At 47.6% G+C, this 23,852-nt stretch overlaps 1 long non-coding RNA gene across 7 annotated transcripts in view; it reads right to left on the reverse strand.

The window, feature by feature from the left end:
- LOC135306205 (uncharacterized) overlaps nt 1–16,153 on the reverse strand; it is a 139,054-nt gene extending 122,901 nt beyond the window's left edge. For 4 of the 7 annotated variants that reach the window (XR_010367037.1, XR_010367033.1, XR_010367036.1 and 1 more), the window contains exons 1-4: nt 15,940–16,153; nt 15,765–15,849; nt 8,877–9,031; nt 7,727–7,976 (exon numbers count right to left, since the gene is read on the reverse strand). This is a non-coding gene — a long non-coding RNA (uncharacterized LOC135306205). The remainder of the gene's footprint in view (nt 1–7,726; nt 7,977–8,876; nt 9,032–15,764; nt 15,850–15,939) is intronic. The other 3 variants (XR_010367032.1, XR_010367031.1, XR_010367034.1) reach the window with 3 other exon arrangements.
- Nucleotides 16,154–23,852: the final 7,699 nt, after the last annotated feature.

The following is a 23,852-nucleotide window of genomic DNA, read 5'->3' on the forward strand; positions in this document are numbered from 1 at the left end:
GCTACCTTGCTGAAAAGATTTCCTTTGATAATCCAGAAAGCTGACATAATACCTGACAAAGACTTCTAATTTTTTCTCTTTTTTCTCTGGCACCCTTGGGATTCAACATTATGATTCTGTTGCAGGAGGAAATTTGGTCTTATGCTTCTCCTTGCAAGGCCTCCAGCCTTTTGGGAAGTTTCACGGGGCTTCATTATGGTAATAAATGAAGAAAAGCTCCAGCTTAGGGGGATGGGTACAACCCACAAGCAGAAAAATCCCTTTTCTTCCTCACACCCTCTCTCATCCATCCACTGCCCATGTTTTTAGCAAAAAGTCAACCTAAATATTGAACTATTGCTGCACCTAAACCAAACATAAACATCCAATTTCACGAGCCAAGAGCATCACGGATCCCCTCCTGGAAGCATCCCTGCAGACAAGGAGAGCTCACCCACCTCCCTGCCCCATCTCTTCACAACAGCTGGAGGGAAACCCGAGAAAAGCCACTCAAAAATCCAATTAAGTCATTCTGAAGCATCTCTCATTTCCCAATCCTAGAAGGAGTTGTTCAAATGGGATATCTCCCAGAAAGAGCTGTACAAATGGGACAATTCCCAGGGCTTAGGCTGCAAACTACTGCTGTCAGCATCCCGAGGCTGCTCAGCATCCATGGCTCCTGACACTCCGGATTTCCCAAAGCCCTTCTCCATCACTGGGACAAGTTATTGTCAGGACCACGTCATGCACAGGCTGGAAATAGGCTCTGATTACCATTTTGTGCCTATTTAACCCAACCAGGACATGTCAGAGTCCCCTCCAGGGAGTCTCTTACCTGTGTGGGGCTTGGCAGGGACACCTTGGTTGGAAGACACCAACTGTGCCCTGTCTGGACCCCTCCATGCGAGAAGGACAAACGGACAAAGAAGGATTGGGCAGAGATTAAAAAAAAAAGGAAACTAAAAAGCACCAAGAATGCTGCAGGCTCCTGACCATGTGGGGAATTTATTACTGATAGAAGAAAGCCACCTGCATCAGAAGGGAGCAAAGCCAGCAACTGAGATCCGTATCAGGCGACAGAAAGGAGGGTGGGACGTGATGAGAATTGGCATAAATAGGAGGCTGAGGCAGAAATCACAGGAAAATAAGGAAAGGAGAGGGAGTGTTGGGCTGCATGGCATCCCTGGGTCATCGGATCCAGCCCTCCTGCTAAAAGCAGGAAGGGTTTTATCCCCCTCTATTCCCACAGGAAGGCTGCTCCATAGTCCAACTGCTCTCTAATTGTCAGAAACAATCTTCCAGTTTCCAGGCTGAATTTATTCTGGGCCGGTTTACGTACATTTGTTCTTGTGCCAACACTATCCTCGGGCATAAATAGTTCTCCTCCAGTGCTGCTCTGCCCTCCCCATCTTCCACCAGTGTATTTATAGGCAGCTATCTTCCTCAGCTTTCATTCTGCTAATTTAATTAAGCCAGGCTTTCCTTGTCTCCCCTCCAAAGGCACCAGCTTCATTTCTTTTATCGTTCTAGCAGCCCTTTCCCAGCCCTGCTCTCCAGGCTGGCTCCAGCATCCCTCGGAGGAAAACACAAGGCACACATTCACCAGCAGTGATGCCCCCTGAAAACAGATGCTTGGGAGCCCGGTGCCTAATTGCAAAGGAACAGAAACAGGCTCCTCTTTTATCCTGTCAGCTCTTCTGGATCAGTTAAGGATCATAAATAGTGCTGTGGAGCACGAGCAGGTCCCGGAGTGTTTGCAATGTGTTCAGTTTACATTTTGGCTGAGTTGTCTCGCTGCGATCCCGGACTCGTTCTTCTTTTTCCAATTATGCTACAGCACTTTGGGAAACCATACGATGTCCCTGGGATTAAATATGATCCTATTTGGTGCTAGACAGCAGCTCATATTGCAAAAGGAGAAAGCTGTGGCCAGCAGAGGGGATGACAATAGGAGTTTTCACTCCTGCTTTTCCCGGGAAAACAAAACTCCACGGGATGTAAATATTGCAGTTTCACTGAGCACTGGGGGAAGAAGTCTAACCCATGGACTTCCTGGCAACTAGAGACAATGAAAAAGTGGCACAATGTGGCAACATGGAGTGATCCTGTGCAGGGTCAGAAGTTGGACTTTGCTGATCCTTGTGGATCCCTTCCAACTCAACATATTCTATGGATTTTTTAATTTAAATATACGTCAAACAACGCAAATAACATCAAATCTTTCATGCCCCTTTCATTTATCATTTTCTAGCTAGGAGGTGGCATTTCCTTCAACATGAGTGAAAAGGGGACAGATTAATAAACACAGCCTGAGGACTTGATGATCTTTGAGGTCCTATCCAACCTTAATGGTTCTGTGTTTCACCCAGGGTACAGCTCAAACCTGGCTGTGAGGGAATTGCCATCCTCTTTCCAGGAGGGGGTTTGTGTCTGGGTATGACATCTTAAGAAAAGCAGAGGCACAGAGACTCAGAATCCTGTCAGAAACTCAGAATGCTGTCTTTGAAGCTGGTAAAGGCTGACAGCTAAAACAGAACTCTGCTGAAGAGCAGCTCTGCTTTTCAGTCCATCTGACGATGTTTGTTAGCCCAGCAAAAACTGTTTCCTGCCTCGTGTAAGCACCCTCTGTCCCTTTCTCACTGGTGACCCAGACCAGCTCTCAACAACTCCACACAGAATCCCAAACTTCTCCCGCTCCATGTCAGTCTCCTCCACCCCACGGAGGTGCTTGAAAAGGACAGATTTCCCCTTCTCTTTTCTTGCTAGTTTTGTCATTCTGACAAATGATTGACGTGCTGGTTGAGTTTCTAATGCCGCTGGAAATGGTCATGGCTTTCATGTTTTCCAGCCAGCACCGTGATTTCCACAAAGAAATGAGACATCAACCAGCCAAAGCTGTCCCTGGCACCGCCAAAAGCAGAGGTGAAGGGGTACAACACTGTTTCCATGGCCATCAACCAGGAGAGGTGCCAGGGCTCCACGTGGCAGAGCAGAGGAGCAGGGGATTGTCCCCATGTGCCACCACATCCCTGCTGAGCAGGGCACTGTTTCCACACTGTGTCCCCAAACTGCTCCTTGCAGACCATTTCCTGGGATGATTTTTGATCACCCAGCAAGCAAGACAGGCTCCCTCCAGCCAAAACTGAGGAGAAAAGCTGCAGCTGGAGACCAATTTGCTGTAGTGCAACCACCAGAGAGAGCAGAGAAAAATGGAAATAGCCTCCAAGAATCCCCAGCTTTTCAATAAATAAGGAAAGCTGTTGTGGAGATGTAAAATAGGCAGGTGTTATTTGTAGGAAAGCAAATTGTGGTGGGGTGCAATAGAGCCAGAGGAACAGTCAGGCTCAGCCTCTCACTCTCATTTATTGTGGAAATCACGGTGCTGGCTGGAAAACACGAAAGCCACGACCACTTCCAGCAGCGTTAGAAACTCAACCAACACATCAACCATTTGTCAGAATGACAAAACTAGCAAGAAAAGAGAAGGGGAAATATGTCCTTTTCAAGCACCTCCACGGGGGATTTGCAGAAACTGGGTGAGAAAAATTAGGCAAATGGCCAGAATCCTCCAACACAACTCACTTCATTTGTGATTTTACACCTCTGGGGTGCTGGGGATTTTCTGAGCCAGCAGTTTCTGCTCAAAGAGAGAAGTGCCCACTGCAGAGGACTCAAGGAAGTCTTGTAACAGGCTCTCTCAGGTAGAAACATCCAGATTTAGAGCCAGGTTTTTAAGATCATTAATACCAAGAGAGCAACTGCAAATCACCCAGCACTGTGGAAATATTAACTTTAAATTGCAGCAGGGCAATTCCTATAACCTGTGCCCTGCTCCTGCAAGGAGCTCACAGGGGAGAGGGCTGGCCAGGCTTCCCCTGGCCACTGCTGAGGAAGGAGATGGATGGCCAGCCCCAGGGCAGCATGACTGATTTCCCTCGTTATCCAGAGCAGGAAAGTGGGGTGGAAGGGTGGCAGCATCCCTGGGTGTGAGGTTTGTCTTGTTCCAGCTCAACAATTGAGCAATTAGTGACAGCAGGCATTTTTAACAAGGGTTCTGTGTTGCACCACAGCTGGGGAGCCAGGTAGGATGAGTACTTCCTTCCAGAACAAATTATTTTTTATTGTTGTCCCTCCTCCAGTGTGCTCTCCCCTTTCCACAGGTGGAATTAAAGCTCAAACAGCTGATGCTACCCAGGTGTGATAGAGGAAAAGGACTTCTTGATGATGAAGCCTCCAACCACCCTGAGTTAATGCTTGCACAACCCAAGTGAAAAAGTTCCCCGAAAAGTTTCTTTCTAATTCACAAAGCTCAGTTTAGCTCTTGAGATCGATTCTGAGTTCTCATTTCCATATTGTTATCACTCCCAACTCAATGCCCATAACGTTGAAATCAAATCTTACGGTGAGGCTGCAAAGGGGATGGGTAACAAATCACTAAAAACTTCACCATTTCCCACAGAAAATTCTCCTGCAGCCTCAGTTTTAAAGGCAGGTTAACAGTGGTCTGGGGCTTGGTGGTTTAAGGTGGTTTAAGGTTTTTGGAACTCGAACAAAGGCACCAACCATGACACTGTGACACCCACAGCGTGATGGATGTGTGAAGCAATCACTGCCACTGGCCATAACAGAAATGAAATATGGGAAATGGTAAATCAGGGTGGGAAGGAGGAGGAGAGAGCACTGGAGGGGTACCAGAGGCACCAAGGTGGGGGAGCCCCTGGCTCAGTGAGCATTAATGGGTGCAGAGGGGGAAAGACTGCCTGGATTTCTCACTGCTCCCTCCAAACCAGCTGCATCCCTCACTCCAAAGGAAAATGAACAAGATCTCATCTAAACACATCACTGCAATGCCCTGAGCTGCTGCCGAGTCCTCTGCTGACATCCCAGGATCTTGGGGGGGTTGGTTCTCAGGAAAAACTCCATGCTGGCAATTTTTTGTCCTGGCTCAGCCCCTTGCTCTGAGGTGGGAAGAGGGCATCTGCCTGTGTGCATAATTGGGCACGTAAATAGGTCAGCACCAGCTCGTGGGGCTGCTGCAGACACAGATGCATTTTTCTTGCATCCTTAGGCAAGCTGGAAAATGTCACTTCCTCGCTCAGCGATCACTAAACATTTTGCTGCCCTCAGTGCCCACCTGCTTCGTGTCTGCACTTCTGGGAATAAGCTGGAAGAACAGTTAAGAACAGGTTTCTCTTTTTTTTCATGCATTTTGCTTGATTTTGGTTTCTTTTTTTTTTTTTAAAGGCACACAGACGGATTTAGAGCCCAAAATTGGGGTCACTGCCCAGACCCACTTCTCATCCCTGTTCTCACCTGGGCCTCTGCAGCATCCTTCACCTCCCTTTTTATTTTAACTGAGTAAGGGAAACCCCTAAACCAGCAAGTTTTCATGGGAAGCTGAAGCCCACGGAGCAGAGAAATGCCTGCAGAGGGGTGAGAGGCTGTTGCACATCCCAAGGGCAAAATCCTGACCCAGGAGTTGGAGGGAGCTGCCTGTGCATATCTGCATGCAGAAGGAGTTGCACACATCCCAGAGGGGCTTCTTTCCTTTAGTCCTGACTCCTCCATCCCTGGGGAGGAACATCTGGAACAGGAGTTCAGCTCATAGGCAGGTGTTTGATGCTGAATCCTGATCAGTTAAAACAAGAGGATTTGGGGAGTGGGCTCACAGCAGTGTTTGAAACAAGCACGGACATGGCAAATCCTTCCTGACCCCTGTGTGGAGGCGAGGGGAGAAAGATGAAAAGGATGAATCCAAAGGAAGGAAAGGAGCAGGGACACTGAACAAAGCTGAAGCTCTCCAGGAAGGTAGAAGGCAGCTGAAGATGTTTCAAAAAGAACTGTGCTTTCTATCTCCTAGCAACAGATGCCAGCAAAAAGGGAAAAATAAAAAAAAAAAAAAAAACAAGGGAGATGGACAGGAGATAGTCTTGGTAGAGGAAATGGGGGCTTTGCCAAGTGTCACCCTGCTGGACCCTCATCCCTCCCTCTTAAGGACACCACACCAGTGCCCTCATCCCAGCCAGGCTGGTTTTGCCCCCAGTGGCCAGGGTAAGAGGTTTGGGTGTTTTCATCCCCACTCACAGCCCCTCTTGTTCTCTCTCCCCAGCTTAACTTGGGACAACGGGGCCACAATACCTGTGCAAGGGCAACCCAACATCTTGGTAGCTTAAAGGGAACCCCAAAATTATGTGTAGGGTGATGCTCAGCTGAGAGCAAGCACTCTGGGGTCTTCTGCTGCTCGGTATTTCAGGCTCCATCTGCTTCCCTGCAAGTGTATCCATCTGCAAGCAGGGCAATATTTACAGACCCCAAAGCATCTGGCACCAGGATGCTTTAACCCATTAGGAAATGGCTGGAGAACACCACACTCAGGGCTTTTAAAGACATTTGGAGGGGGAAAAAAACCCTGTGTCTACAGGAAAATCCCCCCTGCCCATCCCTGTATCAATTACAGAAGAGGCATTAAAAGGTTTTAGTAATGATTTCTTGTCAATAACCTGGATCTTCAAGTCCCAGCATTCTTATTCAAACTCTCCTGGGAGCAAGACATCCCATCATAAAGGGACACACCACAGACACATCACAGCAAAGGCAGAGGAAAGATAATAGAAAGGAATTGGGCAGAGAAAAAAAAGATCAGAGACAGCAATCTGTAGGAACAGAGACAGATCACGAGTTTAAAGGAAGGTGATTCTTCACTCCACGCCTATACAAATGATTTTCTTCCCTCTGCAGCTCCCCCCTCCACTCTCCCCTGATGATTTGAAGGCTTTGGGAGCTGCAGTAAGTGTGACTGTTTTTCTGTGCAACTCAGCCAAAGATTTAAGTAGGCAGGAGGAAAGCACTCTCCTTTTCCATCAGCGTTCAATAGAGAGAGAGGAAAAAAAAAGATACCAATAAAAAAAGAGAAGAAAAATCAGGAAAGAGTCCAAGCTGCGAATCGTTAAAAGAAAACACAACTAGGAACATAAAAACCAAAGAGATGGAGTGGAAAAACACATTCTGGTGATCCTTCCTCCCTCCAACACTTCTCAGTGTGTGTAAGGTCTTAAGGCAGAGATTAATCTGCAAAGCTGTGAGCCAGAGCTGGGCAAGCTGGCCTGGGAGGAGCCTTCTCCTCCAGATCTTCTGATCATCCTCAGGAGACACCCATGGGAGGATGCTGGCCTTGGGTTTGCTCAGCTCTGGGGTGATAAAGAGGGGGAGCACGGGGCTGCTGCTGGGTAGGATAAGGCTGCTCTGTGCATGCTGGTTATCAGCTGATTATCAGTTATCCTGCTAATTCAGATCTCTGGGTCCAAAACCCTGCCAAGCCCTCTGTGAGGCTGGGGCTGTTTGAGGCAGGCTCTTGTGTTGTGGAGGTTTGGTGACATGTCCCCCTTGCTGGCCTGGTTTCCTGAGGAAAACAGGGAACACACGGTCACAACATCCATCTGTCCTTCCCTTCACCGATCAGTTCCAAACCTGTCAGCCCACTTTTACTCCATCCAAAAAAAACAAACCCAGAGGAGATTCACAGTGAGCACCACAAGTGTTATCCTCCCTAGGGAAAGCAGGAAACATTTCACTAATTCAGAGGAATTCCTACCGGGAGGAATCACACAGGAACTCCACACAGAGCCCAAGCACCAGTGAAAAGCAGGTTGTTGAGCCCTGCAGATCATGGGATGGCTCATTTTCATTAGGTCAGGAAAATTCAGTGGGGTGGAGCAGGAGCAGCTGTATTGATGCAATCAGAACTCACCCTCAGACACGTGACCTTGCAGGAACACATTTTTTCTGTCCTTCCCATGCTCCAGTGGCATTCCCAGCTCACAGAAACAGGAATATTGCAGGATGAGGGCTTGGCTGATTATTTCCTCTTCTTTCCAAGTCCTTCATCTTTCTTTGCCACCAAACATTGCCTGGAGCCCATCCAGAACTTTCCAGGAGCGCAGCGTCTTGAGCGTGCATGCCTTGCAGCTTTTCCATTCTTCTTGATGTTATAAAACTGTCTTGTAAAAGCAAAATTAAAGGCTTGAGTGCTGGCCACAAAGCCCTTCCCATGGCCATGTTTTCTGTTGTGTGCAACTCCAAGACAGAAGGAGGGGGGCAGAAGGGGGGCAGAGAGCTTTATGCATTAAACTTCTTTATAAATCTATTGAAGGTATTTCATCACTTCCCGACATTCCTCTATAAAACCCACTCAGCTACGTTTACAAATTATAAAATTAGCTTTATGTGCAGGGTCCAGGCTAATGGCACAGCTAAATCTAGGGAGCAGGAAGATTAGATGCCTCTCCCGTGCCCGTGGTGGGATTTATTTTGCAGCATCCCTTCCTGGAGTGGAAGAATTTCCCTCCCAAGCCAAAGCTTTCAAAGGTCAAAAGAGGTTTGAGCACTAAGTGGAAAGTTTTGGAGAAGCCACGTCTGTGGGGAGCACATAGAGCTGGATGGCTCAGGGCAACATTTGTGCTCCACAAAGACAAAACACTTCTGGAAAATGAAGGAATGCAGAACTGTAATCCCAGGCACGATAGTTCAAGCACGTGGGATGGATGGAGAGGGGTGCAATACTGAGAATATTCAGGGAAAAGGGACAGTTTTCATTAATCTCAGTGTTTCACACGGGTGCAAGCCTGGCTGCTGGGTACCCTGTGCTTGGTACCCTGCCACGCTGTCAGGGAAACCTTGGGCAGTACCAGCCCACTTCCCAGTGTTCTCCCAGCCCTTGGCTGTAGCTCAGGGCAGCTCTCTGAAGAGTGCTAAAAAACCCATTACAGAGACAGGACCAGCATCAGCGTGAACTCAAGTGCCAGGAGGAGAGGGCTGAGACACTTCAGCCCCTCCTGCCCAGCTCACATTCCCTCTCCAGCCCCTCTCCAGACTCCAGGAAGAAGCTTGATGTTGCTCACCTGGTCCACAGGGTGCTGCCAGCTTCCCCTGTGAGGAGGGGTCTCATGGCAGAGCAAAGTCAGCTCCTGATGCTTTTGGGCACTTGCTAATCCTCACAGTGCCAGGGATCAACACTGCAGGGCAGGAGGGAGCACATTTCAGCAGTTCCCTCATGCTGGAGGAGGAAACAAAAGCTAATCAGCCTGAAGCACAGGGGGCATGAAGGGAACAAGCATCTTCAAGCTTTACTTCTCTGCTCCCTTTTAAAAAAATAATTTCCCTCTGTAGAGTATTAATCACCACAAGCCAGCCTTAGGAAGAGTTATCCATGGAGCTACACAGGGACTGCAAGGACACTGTGTTAGAGCAAGATTATTTACTTTTATAACCTTTCCAGAAACAAGAGATAAGTGCATTAGAACAACTTGCTCACACACAGCAGCAGCAGCAGCAGCCTGATGCATCCCTGCACCCTCCCATCTGAGATGCTGCTCTGGGTGCCAAAGGGAGAGCCCACAAAGCAGCACTGAGCCCTGCTGGGATGGCTCTGGAAGGGGGTTTTGCCTTTGGGGGGCAGTGACACTCAAGGGGCCACCCAGGGCTGCCCATGGCACTGTGTGTGGCACAAGGCTGGTGCAGCAGCACCCCCAGAGCCTCCCACTGCTCCTGCTGGGTTTTCCTCTCCAGCAGGCACTGGCCACCAGCAGGAAGCCTCCTGAGCTCATCAGACACAAGTTTTCCAATGCTTCACATGATGGGGAGCCTGCAAGACGCTGAGAGCCCTCCCCTAACAGCAGTTCAAAGGGATGGATGCTCATCCTCTGAGCCAACAAGGGAACAGCATCTCTGCACTGCTCCCTCCCTCTTCTGCCTGCCCTCTGATGAAGAGCTGAAGTTCTGCAGGTGGTTTTTGTTTCCCTGGCCCCTGGCACTGTGGCCATGCCCAGGGCAGCTGTTGAATTTTGGGGAGGCGTTTCAATTTTCCAGCAAATTCACCTCCCCCCTCTGCCAGTCTGGGATACCTTTAATTTAAAAAAAAATAAAATAAAATCAAAGGTACATAAAAAAAAACACAAGTTACCTCCAGTCTCTGCTAGGATGAGCCAAACCTCAAAGTGAAAATGTTCTCTATCCCTCTTTTCCATTTGCCCCTGAACTTGTGTCTTGCACCTCTGGAGCCATCTCCCACTTCCACAGAGCTTTGTGGGTGACATCCTGATCTACAGACACAGAAAGGAGCCTCTGTCTACAAGATAAGAGCCACAAAATGCAAATAAAAAGCCCCAAATAGCTCAACATCAAACGAGGTCCATATCTACCATTTCAAAGACATCCAGGCTGCAAAACACCACAAGCAATGCTTTGTTTGGAACATTAAATATGATACTAAAAACATCTCCCGTGCGAAAACAACGTGCGTATGAGTTTGTTTATGCTAGAACTTTAATCTCTAAAATAACAGGTCTCCAGAGCTTGTTTCAGGCTGAAAAATTAATAGCAAGTAATGATTCAAGGTGCATTGGGCTGGCATGGCCAGGTTTCGGGGGCTACAGGAGGGGCTGCTGTGAAGCTGCCAGAAGCTTCTGCTGGGTCCCACAGAGCTGGAGCAGCCCATGGTGAGGCAGAGCATCCCCTGCAGCCCCTGGAAGTCCAGGGGGGAGCAGGGGTCCCCCTGCAGTCTGTGCAGGAAGGGGATGATGCCTGAAGGAGGCTGTGATCCCAAGGGATGCCTGTGCTGGAGCCCACTGCAGCCTGTGGGGAGGACTCACTCTGGAATATTTCAAATATTCCCTTCCCGAGGGAAGGAGCTCTCCTGCAGCAGGGGAAGGATGAGGAGGAAGAAGTGGCAGAGACAGTAAATGTGTGATAAACTGACCACAGCCCCATTTCACAGCCCCTGCACTGCTGGGCAGGAGCAGAGGGAAAATTCAGGAGGGAAACTAAGCCTGACTAGAAGGGAGGGGTGGGGGGAAGGTGTTTTGAAGATTTGGGTTTATTTCTCATTACACTACTCCACTTTGATTGGCAATAAATGAAATTCATTTTCCCAAGCTGAGACCTTTTGCCCACGATAGTAATTCCTGAGTGATCCTTCCCTGTCCTGGTCTCCAGCCTTCCATTTAATTTTCTCTCCCCTGTCCAGCCATGGAGGGGAGTGGAGGAGCAGCTTTGTTGGGCACATGGCATCCAGCCAGGGTCATTCCACCACACGAGGTCTGAAGAGGCTGGGAATGATTCCCTAAAGCAGCAGGGAACTGTTGCAGAGAGTGCAGCCCTGATTTAATTAAAGCCTTAAACCTTCTCCAAGCCACACGATCCATCCAGCCATCAATATGATGAAAAGACTGCAAGTTCCCTTAAACTCACCCAGCCACCTCATGAATCTCCTGGTTGGGAGAGAGAGGAAAAATGAACTCTCACTTCATTCTTCCATTTCCACACAAGCCTGGGCCGTTTTCCTGCTCCTGGGACGTGCTAAAGGGAGCTATTGCTGTGCAGTGGGCAGGGAGGGGGCTCCAAGCAGGAGCACAGAAAAATCCAGGTTGCTGGGACCCCATCCTGCAGCTCAGGTAATGTGTCACTGCCCCTCCAGGTGCTCTTCCTCCAGCAGCATCCAGTTTTTGGTGTCCCTTGGACGCCCAAGAGGATCCAGAACACCTCCAGACTCTGTTATACCACAGGAGTTATTCCAGTTTTTGGTGTCCCTTGGATGCCCAAAAGAATCCAAGACATTTCCAGCCTCTGCTGTGCTACACTACAGGAGTTATTCCAGTTTTTGGTGTTCCTTGGATGCCCAAGAGGATCCAAGACACCTCCAGACTCTGTTATACCACAGGAGTTATTCCAGTTTTTGGTGTCCCTTGGACACCCAAGAGGATCCAGAACACCTCCAGACTCTGTTATACCACAGGAGTTATTCCAGTTTTTTTGGTGTCCCTTGGATGCCCAGGAGGATCCAGGACACCTGCAGGCTCTGCTGTGCTACAGGAGTTATTTCAGGCCCAGGAGGACAGCCTGGGGACTGCTCAGATGTCACTTCCCTCCCTGCTTCTCCTGGGTGGTTTATTCTCCATTTTCAGAGCAGAGAAAATCCAAGTCATGCTTCCCAGGCACATCCCACATCCCTGAGGATAGACACAGCTCCAGCAGCTGCCGGAGGGATGGAGGCCTGAGACAGGAGGGCTCTCCCAGCTGGACCTGGCTCTGCAGCTCCATCCCTGGCTCAGGGGATGGCCTGACCCCCCTGGAAGGGGAGAAGCCAGAGGGATTTAGGTCCACGCTCATGGTGACACATGCAAAGAGCATTTTCCCACAGCAGACCAAATGAAAAAAGGAAATATTTGCCAGAATGGAAGTGTCAAATGCTTGGCAGCTCTCCCTCTGCTTTGTTTCTTTTGTTCATGGTGCTTCAACCAGTTAATAATCATGTGGATTTACCTCCTTTTGGTCAGGGAGATGGGATCATCCTGAGCCAGCTCAAGAAAAACTATTTCTTCTAAACAAAATTTAAAGCAAGGAGAAAATATTTGGGGGTGGGGGGGAAGATTCAATGAGGAAGTTCCAAAGAGCATCTTTTTAAAGTTAACATTAGTTTCATTTTGTCTCCAAACATGGCTTCAAAAAACAGAAGTAAAAGCATCTAATTTCAAAAATGCACAAAAAAGTGGTTTGGTTTTTTTCAAATTGCTACTTTCTGTTGTCATCTTTTTTGTTGAGTTCAACACAAATAATTTCAGCTGACCTGAAATGCTACTTTTCAACAAATGAATGCTTTAAAAGAAAAAAAAAAAAAAAAGAGAAAGAAGGAAAGGAAGGAAAGGAAGAAAGTCCCATTCTTTAGCCTCTGTGTGTGTGTGCTACACCACTAATTTTTAGTTGTTGACTTTCTGCTAGAGATAATGGCACTGACAAAGTGGCTGAATAAATTATTCTTCTCGCAAGTGTGTCAAAAGGGTTGACAGAAAGAACAATAAAATTAGATGGTGTACCCAAAAAAAAACGAAAAAAGAAAAAGAAAATAAAAAGAAAATATAAAAGAAAATATAAGGTGTAGCCACTTTTTTTTTTTAATATGGGAACCACTGGAGGCATTTCTAGAAACTGAGCACCAGCGTCACCACTTGAATGCTTGCATCACTAAAGCCTTCTTTGCATTCAGGTTTCCCACCTCACAGCACTGCAAAAGTGCTCCCCACAATCCAAAAAATACAAAGTGAGGAGTGGTTTTATCTGGGAGAGCTTGGGGTGACCTCAAGAACAAGAGCTCTTGGCTTGGAGCTGGTGCTGCTCCCCTGGGTAACCCGGCTCCAAGGCCTGGGGGAGGGCTGCTCCTTTCCCTCATTAAACAATTCTGACTCATGAACACATCAGAAAACTTGAGTTGTGCCCTCTGACAGTTTACCTCCAGAAAGGCAAAGTTTGTCCAAGAAATCCTTTTGTGCAAATCATTCAGGCAGCATTAGTCATGTTTGTGCCTTCCTGGCCCAGACAGCTCGGGGAATTTGTGTGATTTTCATTGCCTTCCCCTGCACCCTCATCCATCCTGACCGAGTGAACTTGCAACTTTATCTCATCTTCCTGCAGCGCTGGAGCAAGACAGAGCTGCTGTTTCTGGCCAAGAGGAATGGCCTTAAATGCAATTTTCATCCTTTATTTTGTTTTATTTTATAGGCAACCCAAATGTCCCTGATACCCCAAGGCCAGGCTGGCTTTGGGCCTTCAGAAGCATCTGACCAATAAGGAATAACAGGCACAAGAATATGACTGGAAGGTCAAACATCACTGATATTATATGTAAATATATTTATAATATGTATATATATTTATATACATACACCTTCATTGCTTTTATTTATATTTCTCTTTCCCTCCTGATTTCTTTTTTAGCCAGCCAAACTACAGACACCTCTCATGCCCACATGAAAATGATGATAAAAGTGCTCCTAAGAGTAATCCAAAAGTTGCTCAACCTTGCACATTTCTGGTCCCATGAGCACACACCCTCTTGGGTCATATCCTAGGGTGACAAACCAGTTTTTCAGGAATTTTTCCAGGCAAGAGAGAAATGCCCTAAACATCTGATATTTCCCTGTCTGTCTTCAAATCCCAGCATATTTCTGGCAGATCTGTACATTTGTATCCGACTTAGTAAGGAAAAGCTCTTTCTGAGCCATTTCCACCATATAGTTTCTTCTGACATAAATATAAATTGAGGTTATGGCCCAGTATGATCTTCCCAGGAAAAAGTGGAGATTACATCAATGTGACCCATTAAAGCAATCTTAAATACCCACTGATGGGTCATTATTGAAAGTTACTTTCCTTTCTGATGTAAAATTTATTCAATATATTGGAGGGGGAGAAAAAGGTCTCCAGGAAGGCATTGCCTGTGCACTGCATTAATAAAAGGGACAGAGCAAGGGATGGGCCTGACACGTTGGAAGAGGAGTTTCCATTTACACAGCCCCACTGGATGAATCAAAATCTCCTCCTCTGGGGCATGGAGGCCAAAAGGAAAATTTTAATTAGGTTGTAGTACCAGGAGATGTTTAGGTTGGACATTAGGAAGAAATTCTTCACTGAAAGTGTGGCCAGACACTGGAACAGGCTGCCCAGGGAAGTGCTGGAATCACCATGCTTGGAAGTGTTTAACAAAGGTGTGGATGTGGCACTTGGGGACACGGTTTAGTGGTGGCCTTGGCAGTGCTGGGTTAAAGGTTTGACTCGATGATCTTGGAAGTCTTTTCCAAGCCAAAGGATTCTGTGATTCTAAGAAAGAGCACATTGAGCTGCCAGCTGGGCTTGGGTGCAGAAAAGGGGGTGAGGGGCTCCCCAAACCACCACCACTTGCCCCCTTCCCATCCCCTGTGCAGAAAGTGGTGACAGGAGGCAGCTGTGAAGCTCTTCCACCCAGGTAACATGGGGCTTCACAAAATCCCCTCTTCTTCTGTTTTACTCTCTGTCTCTGCAGCCTGGATCTGAATTCATAAACATTTTGCTGTGAGTCAGGTCTAGAGTACTGGTTGTTTTCTTTGCACCTATACAATTCAATTTAAAAATGTATTTTTGAAGAAGAAGGAGTTTGTGCTAAGGAAGAAAAAAACCTCTCAAACCCAAGGCTGAGAGAATCACAGAATTATAGAATCACAGAACCATTTAGGTCAGAAAAGGCCTCCAAGATCATCGACTCCAACCTTTGATCAATCACCACCTTACAACCAGACCAGAGCACTGAATGCCACATCTTGAATAATTCCAGGGGTGGCAACTCCCCCACCTCCCTGGGCAGCCTTTTCCAATGCCTGACAACCCTTTATGTGAAGAAATTCTTCCTGATGTCCAACCTGAACCTGCCTGAGGCTGTTTCCTTTTGCCCTGCCCAGAGAAAACCAGCACTTTCTGGCTCTTCACCCTTGCAGACACCCAAACCTGCCCCAAAGGGCCAGGAGGCTCCTGGGGGTACCCCCCTCTTGAATCCTTGAGAGGAGCTCAGGCTGAAGCTGCAAGGAGACTTGTGGCACATCTTTCATCCTGGTCGTTCATAAAACATAAAATATGAACACCAGAGAATACAGAGGTCTCTTTAAAGAGATGTATTCGGGTCCTTTGCCACTGGAGCAGGTCAGGGGAAAGGTTTTCAGCATCAGGCAGAGGGTTTTGTGCCAGGGAGTGAGCACTGCCTCTCTTTCTCCTGCCTGCAGGGCCTGTCCCCAGCTCCGCAGGCTCCCAGAACATCTGGGGTTGGAGGGGCCTTGGGATGTCTTCTCCTCCCACTGGCCCAAAGCAGGCAGCCCTCACATCCCTGAAAAAGCCACTCCCTGCTGTCACACTCCTCATCCCCACCATGAAACTGGGGACAACTGCCCAGGGGAAAGAGTGTAAGGAGTAAACACAAAATTGAAGCCTACCTTCTTATCCCCCAAAAAGTTTCCAGTTGCATCTGCTTCTTTATTTGCTCCAACTCTCCTCCAATTTTCTGTCTTCTCCGTGCACCTAATTAATGACTCAATTCATTAATATTTTTGCAGCAGAATTCTCTTCCCATCTATAAAGCCAAATTTTTGCCTTAATTATAAACAATACCTTTTGTTTAAAGCTTTCTGCAGAGAAAACAGCAAAGACTTCTGTCTCTTCACAAGACAATTATTCAGAATGTTATCAGCAAATCTTCATCTCCGAGGAGGATTTCTCCCAACACAGTCCACCCACCTATAGATGCACTCAGGACTACAATCAATACATGTTAATTAAGCCGTAGCCCACTCCAATTAAAATTATAGGAGCTGAAGGACAGACATTTGTTTTTGTCAGTAAATTAATTTAAGCATTCATTAACTTTAATTTTTAAATTATATATCACTTTAATGATAAATAATTCCTCTCATTACAGAGGAAACATATGGAAGGGAAAGATAAGATGGGACAGACTTGGACCCAGGGAGGAAAATGTTCTCCAGCACTTCCTTCTCCTTCGGCACATCAGCAACCCCATTTGTGTCAGCAAACTGGGCTCTTTTGAAAATTTGGCTGGCAAGTGCAGTGCTGAAATAAGAACAGAGATTCTTTGAGTATCTCACCTCCTTCTCTGCTGGGAACATGAAAGCTCGCCTGTGAAATCTCGGGGTTTTAGAATAGCTGGAATCTTGTGCAGGCTACCAAAATAAACACTTTTCAGGGGAAATCAAAATATTACCGTGCTAACGAGTTTTTTAATTTACGTAGAAAAGGGTCGGTTGTTTTACAGCTTAACCCTTCCTGCACATATCCCAGGCAGAGAGGGGTGATTTATCAAGTGATGTTTGCGCAGTGTCCTGCACTCTGAGTTAAACCTTCCCTGACTTGCTGTGGCAGCTAATTAAACATGGAGCAGGCCAGCAATATCTGGGGCCTTCTTTTCCCAGCAGATGCTGCATGGCACAGCAAAAGCTGATAGGCCAAGAAACACTAATAATGTATTGTAATTAGGAAACAGTTGGCTTCTGATTGTGATGGTGTGAATGATAACATCTCTATTGCCTCACCCCACACATGAGACTGAAAATGGAGTAAAAGTTTTTAAAACACCTCTCAGTTGCCCCATCTGAGCCAGAAAAAGCCCTAATGTGACTGCACATGATCTGGGCTGCTCCACAGGAGGCTTTTAACCCTCAGCACCTCCCCAGGGACTGTCCAGGAGCTCACCCAGCAGTGCCCATCACACCCTCACCGTGAATTTTCCCTGCTCTGCCGCAGAGCAAAACCAAACCAACGTCCCCAAGTCTTTTCCCGCTGAAAACTCAGGAGTGGCTGACATCCCAAAGTGCTCTGAGATCACAAGTTCTTCACCCCGCCAAGCACCTCCCCGCAGCTCTTCCCAGAGCCAGGGTGCTGTATAAATAGCAGTGCTGCATCCCGAGCCTCCTCCACACAGACCCTGCCTGGGACTTTCTGTCAAATGACAGAAATCAAAATAGATTAAGTGAATAAATTATTCACCCTAGAGTGCCTTTACTCCTCAAGCCTTGTGCTGGACTGGTAAGGACTGATCAGCTTCACAGCTGATGGCTGCAAACAAACAGCAAAACAGAATTATTCAGGGGATAGAGTGACAACAAAATGAGTGAGAAAAGCACCCGGTCTCAACCCCTGCGGAGCTTTAGACCTGCAGTGCAATTATGGACTCTTCTGACCATATTTCTTCCTTTGGAACAACTGATTATTCCTCTTCTGCACCTGATTTTGCAGTTGTCATCACAAGCCATTCCTGCTGGGTTCTTAGGACACCACATCTGCTGCAAACTCCTGGAGACAGGGAGAGGGTCCCTCTCCGAGCCCCCTGCACAAGCACAGCTCTCTCCTGCTTTAACCCAAGAGCCAAAATAGAAGAGAGCCAGTGGCCCAGCCAGGACTTCCAGAGATAACCCAGGGCTCCTGACAGCCAGACAAGCAACAACTACTTGTACCCACACTAAGCAGAGTCTTCTCAGAGCCAAAATCCAGTTTTTTCCATCTCCTCTGCCTCTTGACATCTCCTGTCTCGCACTGTGTCACCCCCTCCACCTCACAGTGCCAAAATTATCTGTATTTCCTTCTCGAGACCCACACCCTTCCCTCCCCCATGGAGAACCATCCCTAGCAGGGTGGCTGTGCTGCAGACAAAGGGGGGATTTCTCCTGCAAGGAGAAGCTCTGCTGCCTCAACTTCCACATTTCCAGGTCAGTATAAAAGAGCAGGGGATAACCCAGTGCTTTGAGCAGGCTGAGAGTGGGACCTGCAGCTTGGAAAACTTCTCTAGGAGGAACACACAGGACCTATGCAATGCAGAAGGCTCCATCACAAGGGAAATGGGGCAGTGAAAGAGAAACTGTGCAAAATATTACTTTATTAGTAATCTGTTTACTTAACTACTGCAGAGATTTAAAAAAAAAAGCTTTCTACCCATTTATCCATTAGCTTCTCTTCCATCCAGCTGCGCTGCTGAATTCCCATATTTATGACATCAGTGCATGTTGCTATAGAGATAATTAATTAATGCAACATAATCAAGTCAGCAATTTTACTACTTTACAGCTTAACGCAGGACTGGAAATAGAGTGGAGAGAACACCAAAGCTTAGTTCTGAAAAGCAGGGTTTTTAATGGTCCTTTAAGCCCTGAGAGTTGGGTCTGAAAGTCATTTCCACAGTACATGAAATGTGCTGCATTTGGCATAATCACTGTCATTAGAAGCCCAGAGAAAAATTAGAAAAACAGCAATAAAGAGGAATGAAAGTTCTGACGAAAAAATTACAGGTGGAGAGCAGAGTTCTCTGAGCACCCAGCAAAACTCCTCGTCCCCACCTGGCAAAAATGCCAGACTCAAAAGGCATCTGGCCAAAAAGGCTGCAGGCTGTGGCGTCCTAGTGCCAAATACACCAGGCTTTTTTCCAAGAGCCACCCCAAATATCATCTTTCCTGGGGTGCCTGCCTTCTCTGCTCCTTGTGGGACCTCCTGAGGCAGCTGCTGGTGAGAAGGGGGTTGAGATGTGGGAAATTCAGGACTCCTGGACAGCTGACCAAGATGACTAAGCAGAAGCAGTTTATTGTTTACATTATACACTTATTTATAGATTCCACCACTACTGCACACGCTGATCACACATTTCTTATTGGTGCCTTGTCTTGTCCATGCAGTCTGCATGCACCTTTCAGAATATGTGACTGGTCACAGTCCAGGTGGCTCACAGCTCTCTGCTGTTTCTTGTGGTCTTGGAATCCAGTTTCTCAGCTTCTTCTTTCATATTTCAGCACAGTTTATGTCTTAGTAAATTGATTAATTCCAGAGGGCCCTGGGAGAGTTCTGATAACATTTACAAGCAGGATGGCTGGTGCACACTCAGTCTAAGCTGCCCAGATATTTTGCCACATTGAGATGACCTCTTGGCGTGGCAGGAGACTCGAGTCAGGCTCAGCCAGGAGCTGGTGGCTTTCCCAGCTGCCAGCAGAGCCAGGTTTTCCTGCCTGCCACAGGTGGGCCACACGAGGAGGCAGGAGGTGACACCAGGCTCTTTCACCGCTCTCATCCCTGACAGTCAGGCTGACATTTACAGCTGACAAGGACACCAGTGGCTTGTCAGCATGCCCAAACAAGACACTCTTTGATGGGAGCTGTAACTTCACCCAGGAGCTTGCCTTCCCAACAGGAGCTAGGCCAAAAAAAAGGATTCTGTGGAATATCCAAGTAGGTGCCACACTTGCTGCTTGTGACTCCACCCTCTTGCTAATTTAGAATATTTAAATCAGTCCCCTTTTTCAAGGGAAGCCTTATTTTTTGTCCTGTACTAATTAGAATCTTTTTATATACTTTTCAGTCCAGGGTCTCTGCCTTCTGAGGTTAGAAAGACGAAAGCAGCACAGATGAAATTAGGTCACTTAACCCTCAGGACGCTCCCATTCCTCAGCAAAAGTTGCTCCATACACAGTAGAGCAAAGGGGGAAAAGCTTTAAGAGAACACATGCAGAATAATTGAGCCAAATGTTGTATTTTGGGGACAGGAGTGATATCATAAAGCCACATTTGCCTTCCACAACCATGGAAGGTTTTCAGGCCGTGGTATTTCCATGGTAAGCTTCACTGCCAAGCAGTGACTGAAGCCACCTACACTTCTCAGAGAGCTGCCCAGTGAAAAAACAACCAAGCAAATTATTGCTCAAATTTTTTTAAAGATGATTTAGTAGGAAAATCAGCAGACCAGAGTACTGCTGCCAGCTTTATTAGCTGTCTCCACAATACACAAAGTAGAGAGACTTTTCCCAAAGGCATGAAGTGATAAAACAAGGGGAAAAGCAGAAGGAGGGAAGGTGTAGATGGGATATTGGGGAAAAAGTCTTCCTTGTGAGGGTGGTGAGGCCCTGGAACAGGGTGCCCAGAGAAGCTGTGGCTGTCCCTGGATGCCTGGAAGTGCTCAAGGCCAGGCTGGATGGGGCTGGGAACAAGCTGGGATAGTGGAAGGTGTCCCTGCCCACGTCACAGGGTGGGACTGGCTGAGCTTTAATGTCCTTTCCAACCCAAACCATTCCATGCTTCCACACACTAGTTCAATTAAAGCATGGAAAAGTGCACAGTGTTTATGCTGCATTCATGTGCAACACAGTTGAAGAAAATTAGGACCAAAACCCACCCGAGTACTAAAGGCATCATGATTTGTTTGGAGACTTCAGCATCAGCTCCCGATTCTCTCCAGGCTCAGCCACTTTCAGTGGGATAAATCTCAGAGTCACTAAAATCCAGAGCTTATTGCACACCATCTGCAGGCAGAGCCAGTCCTCTCTTCCCAAGGCAGAGCTGCTTTCCTGGCAGGCTGCTGCTGTGACCTGTTGTCTGCCTGGAGGAGCCAGCTCCACCCGAAGGGGTCAGCAGCAGAGCGGCAGAACCTGCAGGACAATTTCCCTGCCAGTTTGGACAGCAGCATCCAAGCCACCGGAATATCTGCTTGATCTGCACAAAACCCAGAGGAAAAACTCACTCTTGCAGCCACCAGCTGCTGCTGCTGCAAAGGTTTATAACTGGAATAAAGAGAGAACACATCCTCCCTGAAGCCAGACGACAGCCCAACCCAGACAGAGGCAAGAAATCATCTCTGGTGAGAGCAACAATGAGCAATTTAGCTTGATTATATCCTTGCAGATCTCCCTATTTAAAATGGTTTGCATTATTTTAAATGCAAACTGGTGGGTATTTTTTTTTCCCTGTGCATCAGCTCTCGTGACCAAAACTTGTCATTAGCTCCTGATTAAAAGAGATTTTAAATAAGGAGTGGAAACAAGCCCAAAAAAAGTGCTGCTGCATCCTCCATCCTCTTGTATCAGACTGACTGGTGCAAATGTCAGCTCTATTTACTGTTTGCAGTCCACTAAGCTTTTTTGTCTTGCAGGAGAGGCAAAATTGGGAATACTGGATCAGGTGGGAGAAAAGAACAACAGAGGAGAGGTAAATAAATAAACAACCACAGGGCCCATGTGCCCAGGAGGCTCCTGGTAGGTCATACTTGCAACACACATGCAAGTTTGTCCACAGATGCAGCAAACAAATTAAATAAGCTTCACTAGTGAGAGCCTGACCTTTTCCATCTTCCCCCCAGCAGAAATCAGGCTCCGACAGGGACCAAAAGAAGGGTTAGAAATAGCAAAGATAATAAAGTCAGGCATCAGAAGGAGGCTGAAGGGAAAAGACAGGCAGGTGAAAGGACAACCCAGGAAAACCTGAAATATTGCAAGTCATCCTCTATGGCCAAAATGCCACAAGATGACCTTCCTACCCCACTAAAATACTGGCAGGGGAGGGCGAGGCCAGGTGAGTCAGGAGCTCCATGTCCATCGAGAGGAGGAGCTGGCTCTGCCTCAGACAGGGACCTGCTCCTTTTGGCACAGCACAACGTCCAGCAGAGCAGAATTCCCCTCCAGCAAGGTGCAGGCAGACACCAAACAGGATTAGTTTGAATTTTCCAGACTCGATGGCATCCAGAGCACAGGAAATGTTGCTGATTATTCTAAGTGGAGGGTTCCTAACCCCTCAGATGGCTGAGCTCAGCCTGGAGGGGTGTCTGAACTCACAGTGCAGAGAGCCCAGTGCTGAGCTGGGCCACCCCATCAGCACAGCCTGGGTTACATTTTGGTTGTTTATGGCGTTTATATTCACCTTAAATGCTGTGTCCAGGTCTGGGACCATCACAAGAAAGACATTGAGGGGCTGGAGCGGGTTCAGAGAAGGGAACAGAGCTGGGAAAGGGCTGAGCCTGGAGCAAAGGAGGCTCAGGGGGAACCTTGTGGCTCTGCACAACTCCCTGCCAGGAGGGGACAGCCAGGGGGGTCGGGCTGTGCTGCCAGGGAACAGGGACAGGACAAGGGGAAAGGGCCTCAGGCTGGGCCAGGGGAGGCTGAGCTTGGACAGCAGCAGGAATTTCTGCATGGAAAGGGGTGTCAAGCTTTGGAATGGGCTGCCCAGGGAGGTGGTGGAGTCCCCATCCCTGAAAGTGTCTAGAGAATAACTGGACATGGCATTCAGTGCTCTGGGCTGGTTGGCACAGGTTGGACTCAGTGACCTTGGAAGGCTCTTCCAACCTAAATAAGTCTGGGATTTAATAATAATAATAATAATAATTAATAAATTTAATAATAATATTAATAATAATAACAACAATAATAATAAATATTTCTAACCTAAATAATTGTAGGATTTAGCCCCTGCTTAATTAGCCAGGCTGAGCTTCACTGGGAGACAACACAGCAAGACCTGAGCATGGGACTCACTGCGCAGATGCAGCAGCTGGGTGAGGTCAGTCTCCAGAAGGTACTGGGTTTATAGACACATCTTGTGGCCAAGAGAAAGGGGATAGAAAGGGGGGATCCTCACTCCTGCATCTTCCTGGCAGTACTTACAGCACTCTGCCTTCACCAGGCAGGCTCAGGGCTTGCTGGTGAGCAAATCCACTGCTCTGAGAGCTCGAAACTCCTCTCTCAAGCCCTCAGCCAAATCCACACTAATGCACTGCTCCCGGCTGCACAGGTCCCCAGCCCTGAGAGCAGGAAAAGCTAACTCCAATAAATGCAAAGCCATTCCATTCGATTCCACCTCTTAAATGCAGCACTTAATTAACTCTGCTGGGGCTTCTCTGGCTCTCCCTGCTCCTGTTTCCATGCCACCAAGGTTAGGAAAACACCTTCTCCCTTTGCACGGAGGGGCCCTCCCTGCTCCCTGCTGGCATCACACGAACCCCAGACTGAGCCCTGGGGCACACAGAGCCCCCAGACTGTGGGAGCTTCTCCTGCAGAAAGCTGGGAGCAGATGGTGGATTTTTACTGCTCTGGCTGACCCTGGCTTGGACTCCAAGCCAGCAAAAGCTCACCAGGCTCTGGTGCTCGAGTGGAACAGCAGAAAGCAAGCTGCCACCCCGCGAGATCCAACATTCAGAGTCAGCAAGGCTGCACTCTCCAGAAGAAAAGAAAAAGAAAGAACAGCAGAGATGGGGAGTGGAGGGAACAACCCAAACCAGATGTTTTAAGCAGCTGGCATGGCTGTTTCTCCCAAGATGCTGATGAAGGCAAACTCTGTGGCTTGACAGACCCCCATCAGCCGCCCCCTTCCTGCCAACACAGAATTCAAATCAGCCCTGCTGGATTTAATCATCTTCTCCCCTTAAGTAATAAACTGGAAAAGGATTTACTCATGTCAATAACTGTCAAAAAAAAATGTTTACTGGGCTAAAATAACCCACAGTAAGAAAAAAAAAATATTAAGAAAGAGAAAACACCCAGAGGAGAGGGGAGTGTGGGAACATCAGCTCTGCATGAGGGACTTGGACGTGCCCAGGTGGGTGCTGAGATGGGACAGACATGAGCTCTTCCAGCAGATATTAACAGGGAAAGCAGAGCAGGAAGGAAGGGGGAAGCACACTGGTTGGCTCAGTGTTTGGGCACTGCTTTTTGGGCAGAGCTGAGAACACACCTTTTTTTTAAAAGCAGAGTTTGGAGGATTTGCAC

Source organism: Passer domesticus, chromosome 8, assembly GCF_036417665.1.
Source record: "Passer domesticus isolate bPasDom1 chromosome 8, bPasDom1.hap1, whole genome shotgun sequence".
Taxonomy (NCBI): Eukaryota; Metazoa; Chordata; class Aves; order Passeriformes; family Passeridae; genus Passer; species Passer domesticus.